This window comes from Cimex lectularius, unplaced genomic scaffold (genome assembly GCF_000648675.2).
Source record: "Cimex lectularius strain Harlan isolate CLEC.00 unplaced genomic scaffold, Clec_2.1 scaffold4, whole genome shotgun sequence".
Taxonomy (NCBI): domain Eukaryota; kingdom Metazoa; phylum Arthropoda; class Insecta; order Hemiptera; family Cimicidae; genus Cimex; species Cimex lectularius.
Genome location: NW_019392723.1, coordinates 2,299,427 through 2,323,390, shown reverse-complemented (window position 1 = coordinate 2,323,390; position 23,964 = coordinate 2,299,427). Strand labels below are relative to the sequence as shown.

Here is a 23,964-nt window from a genome sequence, read left to right as displayed (position 1 = left end):
CTAACAATTACATTTTGGATGTGGAAAAGTGAATTTATACAATGCAAAATATATTTTTTATATATTCAATCAAAGTATTTCTACTCAAAGTGTTTGTTAACTTATTATAACCTGATAACCTGACAATTTCTGTTAAAAACGTGTAGAGAGTTGTATTTATAAAATGTTTGACTTTTAAATGGTTATTACATTATTATTTTTATTTAGGACGTCGTACATTGCCCTGAGGAAGGCCAAATATAGAGCCGAAAGCTTGGCAACTGTATAATACAGTGTATGATTCATTGCAGGACCACATACCCCAATAACATCCCAAACCAGATTATAATCACAGTTGGTCGATAACTGAACAACCTCAAAAATCCATATGACTAGAGGTCCAACTATTTTTTGTTCTGACTAGCAATTTCTTACAGGTACATTCGTACGGGTACATAGCTGTAATTTTAGCTTTAAATATATTCTCTGTGATCACAAATGTACCTACGAAGATTGGAACCCAACATAGATTATCTGCAGTTCGATCGACAAGCATCATATATTGTTTTAGTATGCTTTTCTGACTTTGTTGTTCATTATTTCAAGGATATTATATATCTCTCGGTTTGTTGTTTTACGTAGTATAAGAAAATAATATGCAGGATTTTATTTAATGAAATTTGATACATAAAAAAATACAAAAACCGAAAGACGATTCAGTAAAATAGGTCAACAAACCTTTTTACAGGAAAGAACAATTAGGATTTGTTTCAAGCACCCTTTAAAATCTCTAAATACAAATATTTCTAGCAAACAAAAATAGAAATATTTTGGCTGGATTTGCGGGGGAAATTTTTTTTAGCTCCGATGTTTGATTTTCCACTTAAAAATTCATAACCCCTCTGACTTTTATCCTAATTCAACGTTATTACAACTTATTCTATTCACTAATTTCGTGGTCCGCTTGACCAATTAATATATTACATTTAATTAAGGTTTTTAGTTGAGATAAAAAAGTAAATGGCACGAGCGGGATTCGAACCCACGATCTTCGGCTAGATACGCCGCTGCTCTAGCACTTGAGCTATCGTGACCTCGATCCACTCGGACACCAACTTCCCATCTCAACCACACCTTTTGAATTTTCCCTCCTTTTTGCCATTTTCAAATGTCGTGTAATCGGTTTGGATTCTCGACGACAAATGAAATGGCCACGGAGAGCTTTAGTGAAGTGTACTCCATTTAAATCATTAAATTCACTAATTTCGTGGTCCGCTTGACCAATTGATATATTACATTTAATTAAGGTTTTCAGTTGAGATAAAAAAGTCGATGGCACGAGCGGGATTCGAACCCACGATCTTCGGCTTGATAGCTCAAGTGGTAGAGCAGCGGTGTATCAAGCCGAAGATCGTTGGTTCGAATCCCGCTCGTGCCATTGACTTTTTTATCTCAACTAAAAACCTTAATTAATTGTAAGTTATTACAACTGTTGGAAAGCTGTATTTTTCTACTTTGAGGCTATATTGACAAGACAACTAATTTTTGTTGAATTAAATAAAGTTGAAAACATCTCAATCGTCTTCTTTTATATCGACGGTTCTCGTATTTTAACGGAGGCCGAGATCTTGCCATTAGGCGTAGTTTTTAGGTTTCTAAATCCCTGTAAATTTTCCTATGGATGGGTAGAGTTGTTTGGAAATTACGATTTTTTTAAAAATAAAGCATTTGCAGACCGAAAACCAATAATAGGTTTTCTGCCTTTGTTGTTCATGTATTTCAAGCTTATTGAACCATTGATTTTTTTTTTTGCTCTTTTTGTGTATTTTGTCACTCTTTGTAGGATTTGAAAATTATATGAATTATTTGTATTAAAGTAGATTAGGTATCCAAAAAGTTATCAACAGGTAACAGACGCTTCCAGTAAAATAGGCCAATTTTTTAACAAAACAAATCAAATTCGTTTTAACCACATTTCAAAGCTTTAAAATATGAATTTTTACAGCAAACGAAAAATATATTGGGTTGTCCCTTTACGTTATAAACTGTTTACGTTTGATGAATTATTCTTTTGTGTTGGTGAATGGCAACAATTTTTGATCCTCTTCCAACAAAAATGTATGTTTACCTGGGTAGCATTTCATTCCTTAGGAATAATTCAGTCAATACTAAGATGTCAACGCGTGATTTTCGCGTAATTTCGTTTTACGAATATAAACTCGGTCGACGGTGTCCAAACGGCCAGAAACATTTTTCGAAAACCTCAAATTAACGAATAAATTAAGTTTATATCAAGTTTAATTTTGATTGTTACTCATTATCAAATTTTAGATGAGTACCCATTTTTTTTTTTGTAAACCCAAATTAAAAGAAGGAACCTTTATTTTTATATTTCATTTTAAGTAGTTTTAATTGTAATTGATTTCCATATGGTTTTCTACGAGCCAAATTATTTTATATTTAAAAAAGCAAATATAAATGAATTTTAATTTATATGCTCATATTTCATACCACATCTTAATTCTTTCCCCTTTAAAGAAAGGGTTAATTGGAAATTAAAAAGAGTTGATTTAAAATTAAAAAAAGGTTAATTTGTAGATAAAAGTGTTAATTTGAAGTTAAAAAGGGTTCATTTGAAAGGAAAAAGGGTACATTTGAAGTAAAAAGTGGAAATTTGAAGTTAAAAAAGGGTTACTTTGACGGAAAAAAGCTTTATTAAGTCGTGTTCAGAGTTGGGTTTATATAAATTAACAAGGTTGATTATCTCGATTTTACAATCAGGATAGATCAATACGAACTTTGATTAAACCTTGTGGGAAAAATCGAGGGCAATGAGGTCGAAAATAATTATTGAGCAAATTTGGACATGGTACAATGTTGGAGAATCATCCATTATACGAAGAAGAAAAATCGGGTATAAATTAGATATTTGGCCGTTCAATCAAATCTAGTGTATAAAGTTTCTTTTTCAATTTATTGTAAATGTATATACGATTGTATATACGCTGAAATTTGGCCGATATTAAATTTGTTAAAAAGAGGTTTAAAAATGATTTTTCGTCTCGCCCTTTGTGCCCTGATCCATCCCTACTGGTGTTAACAACTTAACATTGAGTTTGCGAATGACAGGCCCGTTCGTTATCCTCAGTGGGACACCGATCTCCCTCTAAATAATACGGAGGTTGAGTCGACTCCGGAAAAAAAATTTCCTTGATCCCTACAAAGCTCGGAGTTTGGTGAATATCTGAACTTGTCAGGATACAATTAAACTGCGATCGAGTCCGTTCCCCTAAGGGTAATTTGTAGGTTTAGTCCCCCCCCCCGTGTTTGTTTGTGGCACGTGGCCACCGACTTATTACTCCTGTAAAGCAGGGGTGGAAACTGTCCTCTCTTTATTAGCAGCCCTGTCTTTAATTATCCTCCCACATGACAATATAGTCTCCGGCGGCATGTCGATAATAACTCTTATTTCGGAATCAGTGCTCCACTGCAAACAGGCTGATTGTTGTTTACTCCACCCCATCTACTGACCTGAACAGGCACTTTATTAACCTATATCAAATGTTTCACTATCTCTTATCACAATTAATTTATGTTTTTATTTCATTATTTACAATTATGCTTATAACTTTATTTAATTATTTATTAATATCTATTTTAATTTCATTTTTACTGAAAGTTTTAAATTTAATAAATTTTTATTATACAATCATTTAATTTTGAAAAGTGAAGTCCTTGACGTTGATCACATGGATTATGCAATATTTGAGTCTATGTCATAAGAAATTAGCAATAGTAAGATATGTTGCGATGGCCATTAATCTGGTGAACTAAAACTAAGTTTTCGAAAAAAAAAAACAGGCGGCGAGATTGACAAATCTATCACAAGTACAATGAGACCAACCCGTCATCTTTAGAAAACACTATTAAACCTCCATTGGAAACCTATAAATAAGGAAAACTAACAACAGCTCATAATGATGATAATGATGAGGGAAGATTAGGATACTGGGTTTTTTTATATTCCCCAGGTACTGCAGCTTTTTGGTTTATTGCAATTATTGTATTTTTTAATTTGTATTTATCTTTATTTGATTTTATTGCATTTTATTGTATTTTTGCTTTCTCTCATAATTATTTTTATTTTTTACACCTTCTAAGTTCCTTTGATTTAATTTTTAGCAATTCTGTTCGCTCACATAACTCCTGCCACCTGTTACAAGAACTACTTTTAGGTGACAGGCGAAAATGTGCAGATTGGTTAAATGACTTACATTTTAGTTATTTGTGGTGATTAGTGACCGTTAATCGATAATTATTCAGAAATCGTGAGATGCGGTCTAGTGTGATGTCGGTTTCAGAAAAACATTTCCTTTATCGTGCCAACGTTTCGATCTTTATTGAGATCATCTTCAGGACTCAAAGTGTTTGTCTTCTGTGTAATTGTGCCATTCTTGCGTGTCGTGTTGAGAGTGCCAGTCAACCAGACTCTGTTGTCTGGTCTGGTATAACTTATAAATATAAGTCTGGTTGACTGGCACTCTCAACACGACACGCAAGAATGGCACAATTACACAGAAGCCAAACACTTTGAGCCCTGAAGATGATCTCAATAAAGATCGAAACGTTGGCACGACAAAGAAAATGTTTTTCTGAAACCTACATCACACCAGACTGCATCTCACGATTTCTGAATAATTTTAGTTATTGTTTTATTATTTTATCCTTAATTTTTTCTCTATTTATGTTTTATCTTACTGTACTATTGTACTTTTCGTAAATAAAATTATTATTATTGTGAAGCCGGGCTCGATCTTTTTGTAACAAGTAGGTCGTTGACTGTCATTGCTGCGCGTATTTCTCCTCTTGTTGTTTGCTTTATGTCCTAGACCATGTTTTATTATATTATAGATTATATTAGTAGTTTCTTCCTCATCTTTGTATAACCTACAAATGGGGTCATCATTTAATCCATGTTGTCTGGGTGTTCTCTCATACACGCCAGTGAGCGGTATAACCTCTAACTCTCCTGAGTTTCTGTCCGGATGTATCAATGTGTTTGGCAGTTTTGTTGAGGGTTCGTTCTGTCTTTGTTACCTCTAGAATTACCTCACGTCTCTGGTGCCCCATTCTGAGATTAAGGATTCTGCAATTTTTCTTGTTATGCAAGTATAGTTTCTGGGCCTACCCTAATTAGGAATTCTGGAGGTTCGCACACATTGTAGGAACCGCTCTCGGCCGCGTTGGTCGAATTTTCCCCCTTCATCTGACCAGCGCTGCGGTTTAGTGTTGATTTTGCATTTGCAGGAGTCCCCACGTGACCATAATTGTATTCATAATAAATAGTAGTAACGGGGAAATTATTTTTCTGGTCGCGGACGTAGAGTTGGAAGAGGAGGAAGAAAGGCAGAAACGAAAACGAAAAGCATGGGTACATGAAATAAACACCAAACGCATTATGTTTGGAAAATACCACCATTATTTTATGGAAATGACCTTGTTTTCAAACTTATCTTGAAACAATGCTACTACTATTCCAAAAAGCATGGTAAACAAAGCAAAACGTTGGCTTCGTCTTTACAAATATGGCGTCCGAGGGCAGCCGAATATACCCGAACTCGACGATTTCCGACCGCCCCGGCGCACACTAGGCCGGTAGGGTGGCAAGGTGCACCACGACGCGGCACGAAGCCGACTTCCAGAAGTCTGGCAACTTTTCCAGCTCGGCTCCGCGCCGCGCCTTGCCGCCCTACCGGCCTATTCGGGTTTCAATGCATCTTTCTTGAGGTCGGTTTCGCGCCGCCCTGCAGACCTAGTGTGCGCCCCGCTTTAAAGCCCGTTGGCTGTTTAATCTCATGATGATGTTTTTGTCTACCTATTGTGAGATTTTTTATTGTATAAACATTGAGAAGGTTCACCTTGAAAGGCAGATATGTACTTCCATAATGAGTTTAATTGCTCATATTTTTGGTCTGACCCGGTTCCTTCATTTGTTTAGTATGTCGCTAAGAGTTCGTCCATTTATCTTTTTGGTAAAGAAAATCTGAAAAGAGGTTACACTGACAAAAAAATTCTCATAGAATCAGACAGCCAATGGGCACTAAAAGTATTAATAGGTAAAAATATCACACCCAAAATAGTCGGTGAATTCATCCAAAACCTCCAAAATCTCGTAAAACATAATCTAACGAAATCTTGCTTACTAGGACCCAATTCAGCGTAATGAACAAGCAAACAAACTGGCCAGCGGACGACCTGCAAGAACTAATCAAAGGTACAAAACTTATTATATTGGGATAACAAGATCAAACTCTTCCATCTCAGAATAACTGTACAAATTTCGGCACTTCACGGAATAAAATAATTTATATTTCTCCCTAATGTATATATTGACCATATTGATTGTTTTAAAAGCAACCGACTGCCCTTTGACCTCGGGCTTAAAGTCTCCGTTTCTGCAAATGTATTTGTAGCCTTTCGACATTGTATGTTATATCGCAGGTCATGTTTGTAACAAAAGACCCACTAAGAGAAAATAGACACCTTTCTTTTCCACGGGATTGAACCCAGGTGAGGTAAAGGGGACGAGTCGGTTTTCATGTACCAGAGGCAGATGTTAACAGATTATCTGCGAGCTTACAAACTACTCGAACACTTGTACCTTACCCCCTCTCAAAAACATACAAAACGTACACTTTTAAACATATGTCCCACTTGATTGTGCGACCATTCGGTCACGACTTTAGCCGGACTGAATACTTTCGACCCCCCCCCCGCGTTTTTCAACCGGAACAAATTTTTAAATTCGACGGTTTTATGTTTTAACAAACAACGGCAAAACATGTAACATATTTAATTGACCATTTGATCATTGGACCACAAGGAGGGAAAATTCGATAGGTAGGTTGAGATGGGAAGTTGGTGTCCGAGTGGATTGAAGTCGCGATAGCACAAGTTGTTAGAGCAGCGGCGATTTAGCCGAAGGTCGTGGGTTCGAATCCCGCTCGTGGCACTATCTTTTTCATTTCAACCAATACTTTACATAAAGATTAATTAATATTTAAAGGAGTTTTAACTTTAGACACCCCTCTAAGGAAAATGGTAAGAAGCGATTGGTCATGGAATTTTTGGGGTCACTCCTTGATCCGAAACATAAACGGGCATTATCGCTGTGAACTGGAGTGTGAAGAAAAGGAGGCATGCTAACAGGCCTCTTATTGAAGGGGTTGCAAGCCGAATCCTATCTCATTACCTTTTGTCGTCCCTTTTAACAACCGACGATCCGTCCAAATCAAGTATCAAACCGGCGTCTTATTTCCGATGCAGATGCCTTCAGAAACGTCTGGCACAGCACGATGTCAGAAAAAGTCAATCCTGTACGTACTGTTTTTCAAAATATAACCGAGGAAGTTTTTAATTTTTTTATCTTGATGTATTTATATCAGAACATGACGAACACGGTGTTTTTTTTTTGTTTTTTTTTTTATTATATTATGTTTCAATATTATGTTTCATCAGAGTTGTGAGTTTCGAAATAGAAAGGAGAGGAGTAAAAGTTGATATTATAAAGCTTCAAGTTACCCTTTTTAGTTTCAAATTAACATTTTGTAAATTTTAAATTAACCTTTTTTTCACTTCAAATAACCCTTTTTAATTTCCAAATAACCATTGTTGAGGTTTAAATTAACGTTTCCTTTAAACCATTAAAAAACATAAGAATCTGATATTATATAGCTTTTCATGTTAACCCTTTATTGTAACCTCAAATAAACCCTTTTTTACTTAAAATTAACATGTTCTAAAAGTTGAAATTAAACTTTTTTACTTCAAATTACTTTTTAATTTTAAATTAACAGTTGTAACATTTCAAATTAAACCCTTTTTAATTTCAAGTTAACGTTTTTTAACTTCATATTAACACGTTTTAATTCCAAATGAAACATTATATTTCAAATTAACGTTTTTTTACTTAAGAGTATCACTTTAATTTCAAATTAACTCATCCTTTAAAGCATTACAAAGCTTAAAAATCATATATTATATAGCTTTTATACATCAAGTTAACTCTTACTAACTTAAAAAAAAACTTTCTAATTTCAAATTAACCCTTTTACTTCGAACCCATTTCATTTCAAATCTTTAAAACAAACAAAAAAATTAGCAGATTTTTATACGATTTTTAAGAGTTCTATTATTTAATATGTGTGGTATGTAGTGACCGTTAGCCAATGATTATTTGGAAATCGTGAGGTGCGGTCTAGTGTGACGTAGGTTTTAGAAAAACATTATCTTTATCATGCCAACGTTTCGATCTTTATTGAGATCATCTTCAGGGCCTGGGATTTATAAACATTGTTTCAATTTTACAAATACATTTAGAATGTGGAAAAAAATGAATTTATACAATGCTAAACAATTTTAGATAAAAAAAAATGAATTTATACAATGCTAAACAATTTTAGATTAAAAAAAAATGAATTTATACAATACTAGAAATTTTTTTTTCTTTTTGTTTAATCTAAAATTTTCTAGCATTGTATAAATTTATTTTTTCCACATCCTACATGTATTTGTAAAATTTAAACAATGTTTATAAATCCCAGGCCCTGAAGATGATCTCAATAAAGATCGAAACGTTGGCACGATAAAGAAAATGTTTTTCTAAAACCTACGTCACACCAGAACGCACCTCACGATCCCCAATTAATCAATATTTAATATTTCAAAAAGTCTTGAATTAATAATAGACGGATCCTTTATTTTTATATTTAATTTTATGTCATTTTTAATTTTTCATCATCTTCTAAAAGCCCAATTGTTATATTAAAAAAATTCGAATATATACAAGAATTTTATTTTACTTCCATACCATCTTCTAAATTTTTATATATTTTTTATAAGTTGTAAAATATAAAATGACTTTTTATTTATTTTTTGTTTTTTCAAATTAAACGAAAAATCCTATATTTTATTTAATTAATTTTATTTAATTTTATATAACTTTTAATTTTAGTTGTAATTGATTTACTATGGTTTTCAAAGAGCCCAATTATTTTATATTAAAAAAAAATCTCAAGTAAACGGGAATTTTTCTTTACGTGCTTACATTTCATACCATCTTTTTAGGTTTTTTAATGCTTTAAAGGAAGGGTTAATTCGACGGGGAAAATGTTCATTTGAAATAAAAAAAGGGCTAAAAAGGTTAAAAAGGGTTAATTGGACAGAAAAAAAGCTATATTATTTTTAGAGAATTGTTTTACATTTAGTTTGAATTTTTTTCATTGCCCATGATTTAACAGGAAGTGTAAGGAAGCTGTCTATTGTAAGTCGATACAATTTCTGTTGAGGAGGTTAAGTTGTTTGGGCGCTGGCGGTTCTAGGTTCGAATACATAGAGCTTAAAATTTTAGCTGAGATTAATTTGGAAAAAGTATTGTAAAGTGGTTCAGAACCTCGTCCTGGACACCCAATGAGTTGGAGTTTATAAGTTGGACGTTAAACCCTTTTTAAATGAACTTAACAGGAACTTAACTTTTTACTTACAATTTCAGATGATTTTAATTAAACTGACACAGCTCTTTCCTTAAATTTTGAATTTTTCCGATAGTATCGACATATGAATTTCAATTGTTGAAAATCGACGTGTTCTTATTTGTCAATCTGGTCATTGGAATGAATCGCCATTACATCAACGATTAAGTGACGCCAATAAGATTATCGGTAAACAAGCGATAACCTAAATTCCTTTTCAATAATCTGATCTTAAGAATTACATAGCGTAAGAGGATTATGTTGTACCACTAAGTAGGAAGCAAGCATATATTTTTTATTAAGTTAACACGGGGAGAGAAAACATTCGTCGTTAATCCTAAGTTCGGTTATCTGATTGGGATCTAAATATGATTTTTTATCACACCCGATTAAACAAATTGTTGGACGGATGTAAACGTTACATATAATTCTTATTATTTTAAAATTAAGAGCAGTAACAGGGAACAATGTTTATAGGATGGATTAAGCCGGGAATTGTGACAACCTGGGGAAAAGACTGTCGGTACATCGACCGGGCCCGGGGTTGAAATCCGTCCTGTAAATCAATTGTAGAATTGCGGCGTGCACAAATTAACCGGCGATTCCAATTAAAACCACTTCAAAACCCTCTTCGAATGTTGTCTGCCTTTTTATTTGTTCAATTAAAAGGTCCTATTATGATCCGACAACCCGCCACGACTGGCAATGGCAAATTAAAACTGTGACTTTCGATCGGCCAATAATAATTTTGATGTGTGTTTCTCAGTGACCTGATGTTTCATAATTTCTTAACTCGTGGGGAGCGGTCAAGAATGAGGTAGTTGAAAAAAAACTATTTCCATATTTTTGCCGACGTTTCGACCTTTATTCGGGTCATCTTCAGAACCTGGGTAAATTAGAAAACCTATGTTAATTGGAAAAAATACAATTTAAGATGTAAATGTAATTTCATTTAAGTATTCTTTTGTGTAAGGTCTTGGTTGAGATGAAAAAGTTAGTGTCACGAGCGGGATTCGAACCCACGAGCTTCGATTCAATACGCCGCTGCTCTAACCACTTTAGTTATTGTTAAGTCACGTTAGCACAAGTGGTAGAGCAGCGGCGTATTCAGCCGAAGGTCGTGAGTTCGAATCCCGCTCGTGACACTGACTTTTTTATCTCAACTTTTACCTTACATAAAGATTAATTAATTGAGAGATGTTATTTGGTCAATCGGACCACGAAATTTAATGAATTTTTAGTAATGTTGAAATCTCGAAGTTATCCAGATCTAAAATTGTATAGTAGTGTGGGCAGAGATGGAAAAAACAACAAACCGGCAGCAACATGTGGTAGGCAATCCTTCGGATTAATCTATATTCACTAGTACAATCTTTTCGTGCTCACGCAATGCCCTTGTAAGACAGAGTGGGATGAAAATTTGCATAATGCGCCTGAGCAAAAGTGCCCCATCGAAACTCTTCCCCGCCCGATTAAGTAAAGACGGATTAATAAAAGAATTCCAACTAAATTAATATGCACTGTAAAATAACTCCGTCAATCGATTTTTGCCCCGATTCGGTGAAACTTGTGCTCAATTTAGCCTATAATCTGGAGCAATTAATCTTCGCGCTAATCGTGAAATGACATGCATAAAAAGAACTCATAGGGAAACTAGTATTTTAATTGAATGTTTAACAAACAACAATTTTTCTAATTAACATAGTTATTTACTTTTGGATCATCCTCCTGGGGGAGACCCTGAGGTATGTGTCATTCATTACAAAAATTGGGGACATTTAAATCATTACATATAACAAACAGCTTTTTTTCATGAAATTAACCCTTTTTAACTTCAAACCAATCATTTTTTAAATTCGAATTAGCTTTTTTTTAATTTTAAACACGTATTTCCCTCAATTTTTCCTCCTTCCAGAAAGGTTTAATCACAGTTCATATTTATCTTTTTTGATTATAAAACCGAAATAGCCAAGCTTAAGTCTGAACCATTTTAATTTCAAATTAACCCTTTCTTTAAAGCATTGAAACTAATAATTGAGAGATGGTATGAAATATAAGCATGTAAAGCAAAATTATTTGCGATTTTTGAAAATACAAAAGACCATATATAAATGAATTACAATTAATATTAAAAGTGATATAAACTTAAATACACAAACAACTGATCCTTCTATTAATTCACGGTGTTTTAATTAAATAAAATATTTGGCCTATAAAATAATTGTTACATATTTTAAAAAATCTCTAAAAATTAATCAAATAATCATTTGTTCTTATATTTAATTTTATATAATTTTCTTTTTAATTGTATTAATTTTAGAAAAAGCCATTTTATACTTTTCAAAATTTGCCAAATTAAAAGAATAATTATTTCATTATAAATAAATATCTATTTTTAATTTTAATCGTAAAATTTAAATTTAATTTTTTTTACATTTAAATTGATATTTCAAAAATCTACAATTAATAATAGAAGAATTCTTCTTTTTTTACATTTAATTACTTACAATTTATAATTTTAGTCGTAATTAAGTGTCTAAATTCGAAGAGGCAATTTATTTTACATTTAAACGAAAATCACAAACCACCAGGAATTTTACTTTACAATCTTATATTTAATACCATCTGTTAAGTATTAATTTAATGTTTTGAAGAAAGGTTTATTTTGAAATTAAAAAATGTTAATATGACGTAAAAACTACAATATTTTTGGACAATTGTAACCTCCTGTATTTTGGATTAAGTTTTTTAATGCTTTAAAGAAAGAGTTAATTTGAAACGAAATTTGAAGTAAAAAAAATGAATTTAAAAAGAGTGACAATAAAATGATAATTTCTATATTATTATGTAATAGTTTAAAAAATAATTTATTAATTAAAAAATTATAATTCTTCCTATATAACAAATATTTGATTTTTTAACGCTTTAAAGAAATAGCTAATTTGAAATCGAAAACTATTAATTTCAAGTAAAAAAGGTTAATTGGAAAAGTAAAAGGGTTAATTTGACTTTAAAAAAGATTAATTTGACGTTAAAAAGGGATAATTTAATTTTTTAATTTTAATTATTTTATATTTAAACAAAACTCACAAATGGGCACAAGAGGGCACTCTCAACACGACACACAATAACGACACTTTTACACAGAAAACAACCACTTTGAGCCCTGAAGATGATCTCAATAAAGATCGAAACGTTGGCACGATAAAAAAAATGTTTTTCTAAAACCAACGTCACACCAGACCGCATCTCATAATCTCCAAATAATCGTTAATTTGAATGTTAAAACCCAAACCCATTTGTACTCACATTGATTCTTAAATAAATTCACTCCTATTTACATATCATTCATACAATTAAAGTGATGGAGTACTCGATATTCCTCCCTTTACACATATTATGCAGCTAACCTCATTGAGGGTCGATGGGGTACTCGATTTTCCGCCATTAACCCTCTCACATCACACATTCACATATTTTGTGAGATGTCCTCTAAAGATTTTTATCATCTGAGCACACAGCAGTCTATGTATGTATACGTACAGATACTATAGCTTTTTTCTATCAAATTAATACATTCCACAACATCAATTTAACCTTTTTTAATTTCAGATTAATCTTTCGTTTGAATATGCATAGATCATTATGCTACCTAAGAAAAATGAACGAACTAACCTGACCTGTTATGTTCCGGTTTTATATACTTCTGCAGGCTGTTCGAGGACGCAGTTATCCTTTATTTAGCATGTCCCTAATTAGAGGTGTTAAATACACAAAGAATCTACCGATACACCTGTATCCTGTGTAAGCGGAGGTGTCGGTTAAACATAGAAGTCTTTTATTGGATCTTTATCTTTCTTCTTGTCATTCTTTTCTTTATCTTGTCACGTACTAGTTGATGGAGTCATGTTTCAGCTTCTCTCAATGTTCAGTTCTTGATTTTACACTGAAGATGGCGGGATGCCAAAATAAGTCCAAGCATCTAAACGATCGGAAAGGACTATATAATTCCAATTTTTCATTTTTCATCCCTTATGGTGTTTTAATATTGAATTTACATCTCAATTACTTTGACAATAGACGTTATTTTATGTTATTCAGAAATCGTGAGATGCGCTCTGGTGTTGGTTATTTTATGTACAAAATGGTCAATAGCGGCCTATATTTTTTCCTGTCCTTTGCAGATTATGTTTTATAGGACTATATGTGCGTTTTTTTTAAGTGACATACTGGAGAGGGTATATTTGTAAGGAAATAAGAACATGATTTTTACAATGAAAAACCTAAAGGAAAGATCACAGTGAGAATGTTCGTTATGTATCGGCATAATAGAGATTTGTTATACCTGGAAGTAATTATACGTGTCAGCCTAGGTAGAGTGGGCATAAAGGAAACAATAAAAGTGGGTACCTCGAAAAGCCCTCGTCGACCCCCTAATACGGCCAAAGGCTTAATGCACCGTTTGATACTAATACGATATTCGCTTCCACGTTGTTTACTTTTTGTGCTGATCCCCCGAGTTTGTTTGGCCGTCTCTACGTCCGCCACCCCTTTTACAATAGGTCTTCTACCCTTTAGCTCGATCCATGCGAAAAGTAATAACCCTCGCACTCACCCTCCGCCACCCTCCACTTCAACTTTCCTCTCCATTTAATGCTTTAACAGCTGATAAACATCCTTATCAAATACAATGAGTCTGTCACAATGCCCAGCACCCCGGCCCCAAACGTTCCTAAACAGCGATGTAATAGGCCTCACCGACATTCCTTCTCCTTTTTTTTTCTTTAGGCTAATCCCTATTGGTAACATTAACTCTTTCAGTTCAGTTATTATGTATTTCCTCCTAAATCATCAAATTTCTTGAAATCCAGATATTATTTTTTATTTTGACTTTATTTTTTATTTATTTATTATTATTCTTTTACGGGGGTTCGCAACAGCAGAGGTCATATAAACACTCAATTTTTTTCCTGTTATTTTATATGGACCTATTTTGAGATGGAAGAGTTTGATCTTTTACAAAAAAGTCATTTTTACTTTATATGCATATATTTCATACCATATCCTAAATTTTTTAATGCTTTAAAGAATGGGTATATTTGAAATTATAAAAGGTTAATTAGAAGTTAAAAATGGAATTAATAATATGTTATTAGAGGTTAAATTTCATAAATAGCGTATGTATGAAAAATGGTATGAAATAGAAATATTCCCGTATATTTGTGAATTGTTTTAAAATATAAAATAATTGGATTCTTAAGAGACCATCTGGAAATTATGTTATATGAAAATAATTGGAGTAATATAGTTTTTTCCGTAAAATTAACTTTTTTTACTTCAAATTAGCGTTGTTTTAACTTCGAATCAACAATTTTAATTTCAAATTAATAATTTTAATTTTAAATTAACCAATTTAATAGCAAATATACCCTTTCATTAAAGTATTAAAAACTTAGATCTTATGAGATAGTTCCTGTATATTTGTGATTTTTTTTTAAACTATAAAATAATTTGGCTGTTAGAAGATCATATGAAAATTAATTATAAATAAAATAAAAAAATTATAGAAATTAAATCTAAATTCAAATGATTCTTCTTTTAATTTGTGAAATTTTTAAACATATGTATAAAAAAAATTTTTACGAGGGTTTGCAACAGCAGAGGTCATATCAACCCTCAGGGTGCCGGTGTTTTTGAAAAAAAAAGCCTATTTGTAACTATGTCCGGTTCGAATGCAGGGCCGCTGGATTCGAACCCGGGACCTTTACCTTACAGTCATGAAGGGCCGTATCAACGCCTAAACCGTTGCGACCACCGACGACCCCTTTTGACTATTAGAATTTATTAAGCTATTTTTATCACTTGGGTAGTTTATGAAATAACAAGAAAGTTTTTTTGTTTTTTTTCAAATAGTAACCTATATTTTTCATGTAGAAGTTCATAAAGTTCATTAAATTTTATGAAAAAAGGTGAAAAACATTTGAAAATCGGTCAGAAAGAAAAATTTAGACACACTGGGTTTTAACTGTGTAGTTTTCCCTCTAGTTTTCTCAATTCAAAAAAACAACTATTAATCCATTTTTATTTTTATTGGACTAACTGACCAAATGACTTATTTCAATTAATTATTCTTTTTATGTAAGGTCTTGGTTGAGATGAAAACGTTAGTGCCCCGCTCGTGACACTAACTTTTTCATTTCAACTAAGACCTTACATAAAAAGAAAAATTAATTTAAAAAACATCGTTAGAACATTTACCTTTTTATGTGTGGTGTTTAGTGGCCGTTAGTTAATGATTATTCGGAGATGGTTAAATGCGGTGTGACGTAGTTAATGACACATCTACACAGAAAGCAAACACTTTGAGCTCTGAAGATGATCTTAATAAAGATCGAAACGTTGGCACGATAAAGAAAACGTTTTTCTAAAACCTACATCACATCAGACCGCATCTCACGATCTCCAGATGATCATACCTTTTTAATTTTAAAGAGTAACCTTTATTTTCGTATGAGGAGTCATCGTGTTCATTAAATGAAAAATGGCGAAAATAATTTTTTTTAATGCGTAATTTCTTTCTATTTTCAGTAGTTTTTGAGAATACCAGGGGGAAAGCAGCGAGTTGAAACACTGTGTAATAAATAGAAAGTTCTTTAGACTTTAAAAAAATATTATTTTCAAGACCAACGGCTTTCTAATATTTTGTCCAGTAAAGCAAAACGAAATTAGAATGTGATCGAAGTGAGTCGAGTCGTGATGTGAGATAATTCCAAGTTTTCCTCCCGCCACTGTAATTTTGTTTGTTCCACTTCAGTAAAGATTAGGACTAGCAAGAAGCTAGGAGAGGGTAATTTATAAAAACAACTCCATTTTAAAAGGACTTGACTCGATAGATCGAGATAATGTCATCCTTCCTGCTTATTAACTTAAAAGCATCTCAATGGACATGTTTTCTTGTGTCAGATTTTAACAACGGCTTGCATCGTTCTGAATTAATTATATCAAGATGAAACACAATTTAAAAAAAAAATTGACGGATAGAATAGAGAAGCAATGGGGCGGGAAAGCGAGGAGAAATAAATGTAGAAATCTTGCGAGTCACCGTATTGTGACTAATGGATAGATTTCAGCGTGTCATCCAACAGCTGACCCTCGCCACTCGGAATCGGTTCCGAATCTTCTGTAATCCCATTCAAAGCAATTAAAGTCTAGACTAATTTTCAACCAATGGATAAATTTTTCATTGACAACGAATCGTTGAACCTATCTTAAATAAACAGGAAGAATCCTAGAACTTTTCATAATATTTTATCTATTTGTTTAATTATAAATCAACAACGGAGAATTTCTCCAATAAGCAGATAAGATGCGGGAAAAACCAAATCGGTTTATTTAACGAGAATTTGTTCCATCCAAGACCAAAATTATAGGCAGCCTCTGGTCTCTTCTGGCCGAGTGAGTAAGGGTGGAAAGATCATGAATGAGGAAGTTGAAATGAGAAGATAATTTGGAGTGGAATTTGAGGTATCTTGATTCGGCTAGATCATTAACATAAGGAATTCGGAGATCAGAGTGGTAAAGTGGCTCGGGATCCTTTTTTAGTCAAAAATTACAGTTTTTTTTTAAGTAAAAAGTTTTGTGAACAAATTAGCATAAATTCTGTGATGCTAAGGTAATAAATCCATTTACAGAACATAAAAATTTGGAATGATACAGTACTAAGAGGTCGTGTAAATTTGACAATTTAGTGCTGTTATGTTTTGAACTTGATTCATAACATTTTGGAGCATTTTAGCCTGGATTTGGGGCAGTCCTATTGGGACGTAAAGAACCATGGTTCTAAAGCCGTTCAAAAAGAACGCTTGAAGGGATCAAACTAGAAGGACAGGATCGAGGTATGCCGAAAGAATTGCTTAAGTGTAAAAGTGTTGAGGAACGCCTACCGTATATATGAAAAGTTACTGACCTAGGATTCTCCCTTGAGGAACACCAGAGCAGATAGATTGAATGTTCAGGCTTGGCAGGTTACAAGGCATGAAACGATCAGATCGGAAGAAATTTGAATTTCAGGTGTTGACCTTGGTTCCTGACCAAAACCAACTATAAAACGATGAAATTTGATGAATTGTGGATAGTAATTAAGACGAATTGATGGTTAAGAAAGTTATATAGTACAGACATACGGTGAACCTTTCGCTATGAAAGAATCCGATCCGAGTACAAAACGTTTTTCTAGGACTGACTGGTTAGAAAGCAAATCGAGTAACACGACTAAACTCATATTCACGAGTGGATTCCTTATGGATTGAGACATACTAGTGAACGGTTATGGGTCACATAGACCGCCCAAGAGGAAACGTGTTTCGATCGAACCCGGAGAACGGAATGCTGCAAAGGACTTCTAAAACGCAGATTGAACGCTCATTGAGTTCAGCTCAGAAAACAGGATAACCAACTGCTTGACTATCTCCCAAATGTCAGATTCTACGATCCTTGGAGTTGAACGGGAAAACCAACTGTCCCACTACTAACTCCAGACTACAAGCTCTTGAGTCGAATCCGAAGAACCAACTGCAAGGGTGTCTACCAAATGTCAGATTTCACGTTCTTTGACTTGATCCCGGAGAATCGACTGTTAAGCAGCTATGGCAGCAAACAATTGATTTAAACGGGTTAAAGTCAAATAAAATGCCGAATCTTTGTGCAGAGCAGGCCACATTACATTGCCTGGTGCATACATATCAAACTTAAAGAATTAGACTTCTCCGGACACCTACTTACAGGATCAACTGATGAACAACAATAGAACCTCCCTTTATTCACCTTCACCTAATCATAGTCCAAGGAAAAGTGATGAATAACGAAAATCACCGATGAATCGACTTAAAATTCAATAACTTTCATTTATTCATCTATGATTTCATCATAGCCCATGGGGACCTGTTGAACGACGAAAACCATAAGTCACCAAAGACCATAGCTTAACTTTATTTACTCTAACGTCATCATTACTTACAGCAAAATAATACGGTCGTACCAAACAGAAAGACTTTTCCGGACAAATACGGCTAGTAAGGCACATAAAGCTAGTACCCCTGTGGCAAACGCGTATGGTCTATTCTAAGTCCACTTGAAAGTAATGGCATCTCGGATGGCGCCATGATCTAGCGATGCCATCTTTCCTTTACCATATTTGTCTTAACTTTTATCTTTTGCATATTTTCATTAAGCAAGTTGTTTACAAACTCGTCATTCATTGGTATAGTGTGTATCTTTGATGCCCGGTTAAAGCCAATAATAAATAAATACTTAGAAACATTAGCCCGTTGTAAGCCCAAAAGCAAAAATGAGCCACTATACAAATGTTACATCAGCAACATGTGCGGCCTGGAAAACATTGGGGACAGAGTCAAATGTCAAAAACAATTAAGCCGTCGCCGAAACGATAGGGGTTGTCTAGGCGGATGGAGAGGGTTGAAATTGGGTGGTTGTCTTGGATTTGGCGGATGCGCAGGACCGTCCACAGCATCACCCGGTAGAGCCTAACACCAATAAACAAGGCGGCACATCTCGACCATCCATTAGGAGGGCGGCCCGAATAGAATTTGCAGAATAACAAGTCATAATTGAATCTGGGAAGGGAGAAAACGTCCCTCTATGAATGCTTCTAAAATGGTATTTACATTATTTATCATCTCATATAAAACGTAAAATAAAAGTATTATTATAACGAAAGAATTATGTCAATTTTTGTGTAACATATACTTTCTAGTATTAAAATAAGCAACAAATATAAATTTATTATGATTGTTGAAGCCATAATTTCAAATATTTTAAGTATATGTTTATATTTGTTAATCGTTTAAATCATTAGAAATAGTGTCAAAGCCCTGATGAAGGGGATATATTTCTCGAAAGCCTCAAAAGCCTATAACCTTCCTTTATTCACCCTGACGTCATCATAGTCCAAGAAAAAATGGTGAGCAACAAAAATCACCGATGAAATCGACTCAAAGTACACCTAGTGGTTCAAAGGAATCTGACGAACAACGAAAAACATTGTTGTGATCGAGTTAGAAACCTATAACTTCCCTTTATTCACTCTTACGTCATCATATTCCAAGGAAAAATGATGAACAACAAGAATCACCGATGAAATAGACCCAAAAGCCTATCGCCTCCATATCCACCCTGAACGTCATCATAGTCCAAGTAAAACTGATGAACATCAAAAATCAACAATGAAATCGCTTTAGAAGCCTATAATATCTCATTATTGACCCTGATGTCATCACAGTGCAAGAAAAACTGATAACTGAAAATCCGCGAGGAGATCGACTCCAAATCCTACAACTTTGGCTTATTCACCCTGACGTCATCATAGTACAAGGGAAACTGATGTACAACAAAAATCACCAATGAACTCGCCCTTAAAGCCAATAATCTATGTTGATTCATCCTGACGTCATTATTGTCCCACGAAATTGGACGAATGCAAATAATTTATAGAAAAACTACGACTATTCATAATTAAGGCCTGATCACAAAAAGAAAAAAGTATTTAAGATATAAAGTTAAGTAATAAGTGTACAAAAACACATTCATACATGGTGTAAATAATTGAAGTATTCCAAAGAAACATACTTAATATTTATTACAAATATTCATATTACTTTCTAATAAAGATTCATCACAAAAAATGTTTTCAAAAGTCCAGTCATAGAGGTATTAGGAGAAAAATTCATGTCTAATTGGATAGTTATCGATTCTTTTATGTTCTTTATAAACATAATTTTGTATCAACTCGAATTACTTAATACAGATTGATAGTAAAAAAAGTGTAGAGCGCAGGTCTCTTGTTACTAAAACTTTTATAATGGATTTCCTCCCTCGGTTTCCTGCCATGTGCAGAGCGATTGAATCATTTTATATTTTGTAACTTTATTAATGTACTTTATCACCGAGATCAAAGGAGAATGGCTGAGATCAAGTTTGTATTTGGTTTTGCCATTTAAAAAGCCGATAATCCCCTTGCGTTTTCCCTTTGATGCCACCACTGAAACAATATCCAGTCTTTGACATTTTAAAAATCCATTTACTCAGTATTAAATTAGCGTTTAGTCTCCTTTTCTACCTTTCCCCCTTCCAACATCGCCCCACGACATTGCCGGAGTACAAATTCAACCGGCTTTCCGCACTAAATCTGAATTTAATTCACTGTGGTTTTTTTTCTTTATAAGAAGCCGGCCATTTGCTCCCTTCCTATTTGCATTTAACTGTTTTAATTACTTTAAATTAGGTTTTGCAAAATAAACGGTTCTTGGTTATTTCGGTTTTTGTTCCCTGTCAACTTTGCCGATCAGGGACTTATGGATAATCGACCGCCGGCCATACAAAACTCCGTTAAAAATTTATTTTATGATTTATTTATGATTTTTTGTTTGTTAATGTAGATAAAAATTGGCATAAAAGGATTTTTTTTAACAAAAAAAAAGACCTTTTATATCCAATTTTGAGTCCAACATAAAAAAAATAAAATAAAACGAAGTAGTAATTAATAATAAAATGCCCTTAATGCAGTGAAAGATTCCACAGAATGTATCCCACATAATTAGCTTAAGTGCTTGTCATGCCTTGGCTCTTTAGAGGAAGCGTGTAAGCATACCTTCGAATTTAAGAATGGTTTTGGGGTACAGTAGTGGATTTCTGTGTCCTCTGTTCAGCTTTTTGGAGGACGTGGGTTTTTTATTTTATTTGTATATAGACCTATTTTACGTATTTTGTTTGTATTTATTAGTATGAGTGGTGAAGGATGATGGTGAAATGTAGCGTCATCATCGCCCCTCCAGCAGTGTATGAGTCTAGATCATAATTTAGATTAGATTAGTGATATTGTGAATAGGTTTATGGAGGAATATCAAGTAATCCAACACGTATCAAGTGATCAGAATGAGTGCAATGTACATAGGTGTGAATGCATTTCTTTGTGCGACTGTATTATAGTTAGTTTTAGATTAGATTATAGTTTGCAAATAGTTAATAGTTTTGCAGTTAGGAACTGAAATGACCTAGCTGTCCAGAACCCTCATTGTAAACCCCCTTTGTTTGGGAAGCGACGATCTCCTGGGCATATGGCTTAAGGGTGATATTAGCGACCCAGCAAGGGTAGGGATAGGGATAGGGATAAAAGAGGCGGCTACAAGGCCTACTGCACCTCGACCTGAATAGATCTATTGAGCTCCTCTGTTATTTATAACTAACTGGCCAGCTTCGGGTTGTTAATCAACCTCAATAGCCTTGCCAGCGGCACCTTAGTGTTGGATCTTGCTTGTGGTTCTTCTTGTCCTAGTTGCAAGAACCTGCACCTACATAGACCTTCACAGAAACATAAAATTTGTTCTGCGGTCTCCTCCTCTTCCTGGCACTATACTCCTATCCGGTGCATGTGCTTTCTTAAGTGGCAGTGCCCTATCAGGAGTCCAACCAGAATCCTGGTTCGGTTGCGGTTGTCTTCCAGTAATTCTTTTGTAAGTTTTGTGGATGGTCCTTCTTTGAATCTCTTCGCGTGCCTCGTACCTGTGATATTGTTCCACCAGCTTTTAGACTCATTAAGGATCCATTTTAAGATGTATCCTCTTTTGTGGCAGGCTGCTAGGCTGCAGTAGGGTTCTGGGCACATAGAGTCCACACAACACGGTAGATTAATTCCTCTGAGGTATAAACCCTAGGGTCAGCACATGGAGGGGTGACAACCCTATGGGGGAAAGTCTAGTAATAAAATGAAGCCCCTAAAGTTGGGCGATACATGTACATGGTGTCTCCTAAACAGATTTCATTTCAATAGCTTATCCTACAAGTCAAATTTGACTAATAAGACACTATTGCCCGAAGGCTGATTCTCAATTCGGGATATCTCACATTTTATGTAACCTCAACCTTTCACATTATAACATAAGGTCCCTCTCATATTTTATAAAGTTAAAACTTAAAATAAATTTGATTACGTCAGTGGAAAGAGTATTAAAACCCCTACAGGATTCATATTTTTAATATTGTAACCTGAAGCCAGCAAAATACAAAGAAGATAGAAGATAAACTTTCACGAGTTTCCAAAGTTCTTCACTCAAGTTTAACTACTATTTTCTTGGCTCGGTAAATATTGTTAGATATGGTGCTTGCAAAGTTTGTTCTTCTGTTTGCAATCAGAAAATAGAAAATTTGCCTCTACTAATGAGCTTTAAACACATGCGCTTAATTTCTAAAAGGCATCAAAAGGAGTTGAAGAAGGAAAAGGAGTTGACATATAAGAATTTATAAGCGCAATCATCCATTTTAAATAGAAGAAAGTGCATCAACAAAGCTTTTGATATAACCTCGATACAATTAATTTTCTAATTTTCTATTCAAAATCAGGGAGAAGGCCGATTTGAAAGAAAATAAAAGAAAACAATCAATTCCTTCATCAAGCTTTACATTACCATAGATTGTTTTCCGGCAAATTAAAACTTTTTAACTTCAAAATTTTAATTTTTAATTATTCCTTTTGTTAAAGCATTAAGAAAATTTAGGAGATGATATCAAATAAAAGCATGTAAAGTACCATTACCGAATGTTTGCGATTCATTTTTTAAATATAAATAATTAGGCTCTTCAAAGACTACGTGATGGTATATAAAGAAACTAAATATTTTATATACCAATTCTTTTATATGTTAAAGAAGAATCGTTTATTTTTACATAAAATAATTTTTTATTTTAATTAATTTTCATATGGTCTTCTAAGAGCCCAATTATTTTATATTTTAAAAATCGCAAATATAATTGTTAATGCTTTTAAGAAAGCGTTAATTTGAAGTTATAAAAGGGTGATATGTACCATTTTAATCAGAATTTTGACACAATGATTAGTTCTTTACTACTTTTATTAGGTTTCGTGGATCCCGCTTGTGACACTGACTTTTTTTATCTCAACCAAAACCTTAATTAAAGATTAATTAATTCAAAACAATGATTAGTATTACAAGGTTAACATATATGAACATTTATTTTGAAATATGTATCTAAACTCATGATTTCGAACGTAACGAAAGAAAGAATTGACTTTGTAGCTGAAGAGATCAACATTCCACTCTATTTCTTTTATGTTTGTAGCATATGTATATTCTACATATGTAGGGACAGGCAGTTAAAAAAAGGAAAAATAAGTTTGTACTGTAATGCGAGGGCAAATTTATCAGCAGGTTCTTTTATTTTTATTGTCGGTTTTCATCTCCATGTGCGGTTTAATTACACACTAGGTGAATCCTTATGAACATGTCCGTCTTCGTTACACGAATTAAACTATACTAGTATTAAAATAATGTTTATAATAATTTCCGGCCGAAAAGGAATTAGACCATGGAGAAAGATCGGAATTGATTTTCCTTCAAAATTGCATTTGAATTGGTTTGTTTTT

The 23,964-nt window shown here is 33.5% G+C and overlaps 1 protein-coding gene across 2 annotated transcripts in view; it reads left to right on the top strand.

The window, feature by feature from the left end:
* Nucleotides 1-23,964, top strand: part of LOC106671122 (retinal homeobox protein Rx1-like) — a 113,530-nt gene that overhangs the window by 74,843 nt on the left and 14,723 nt on the right. The window lies entirely within an intron of this gene.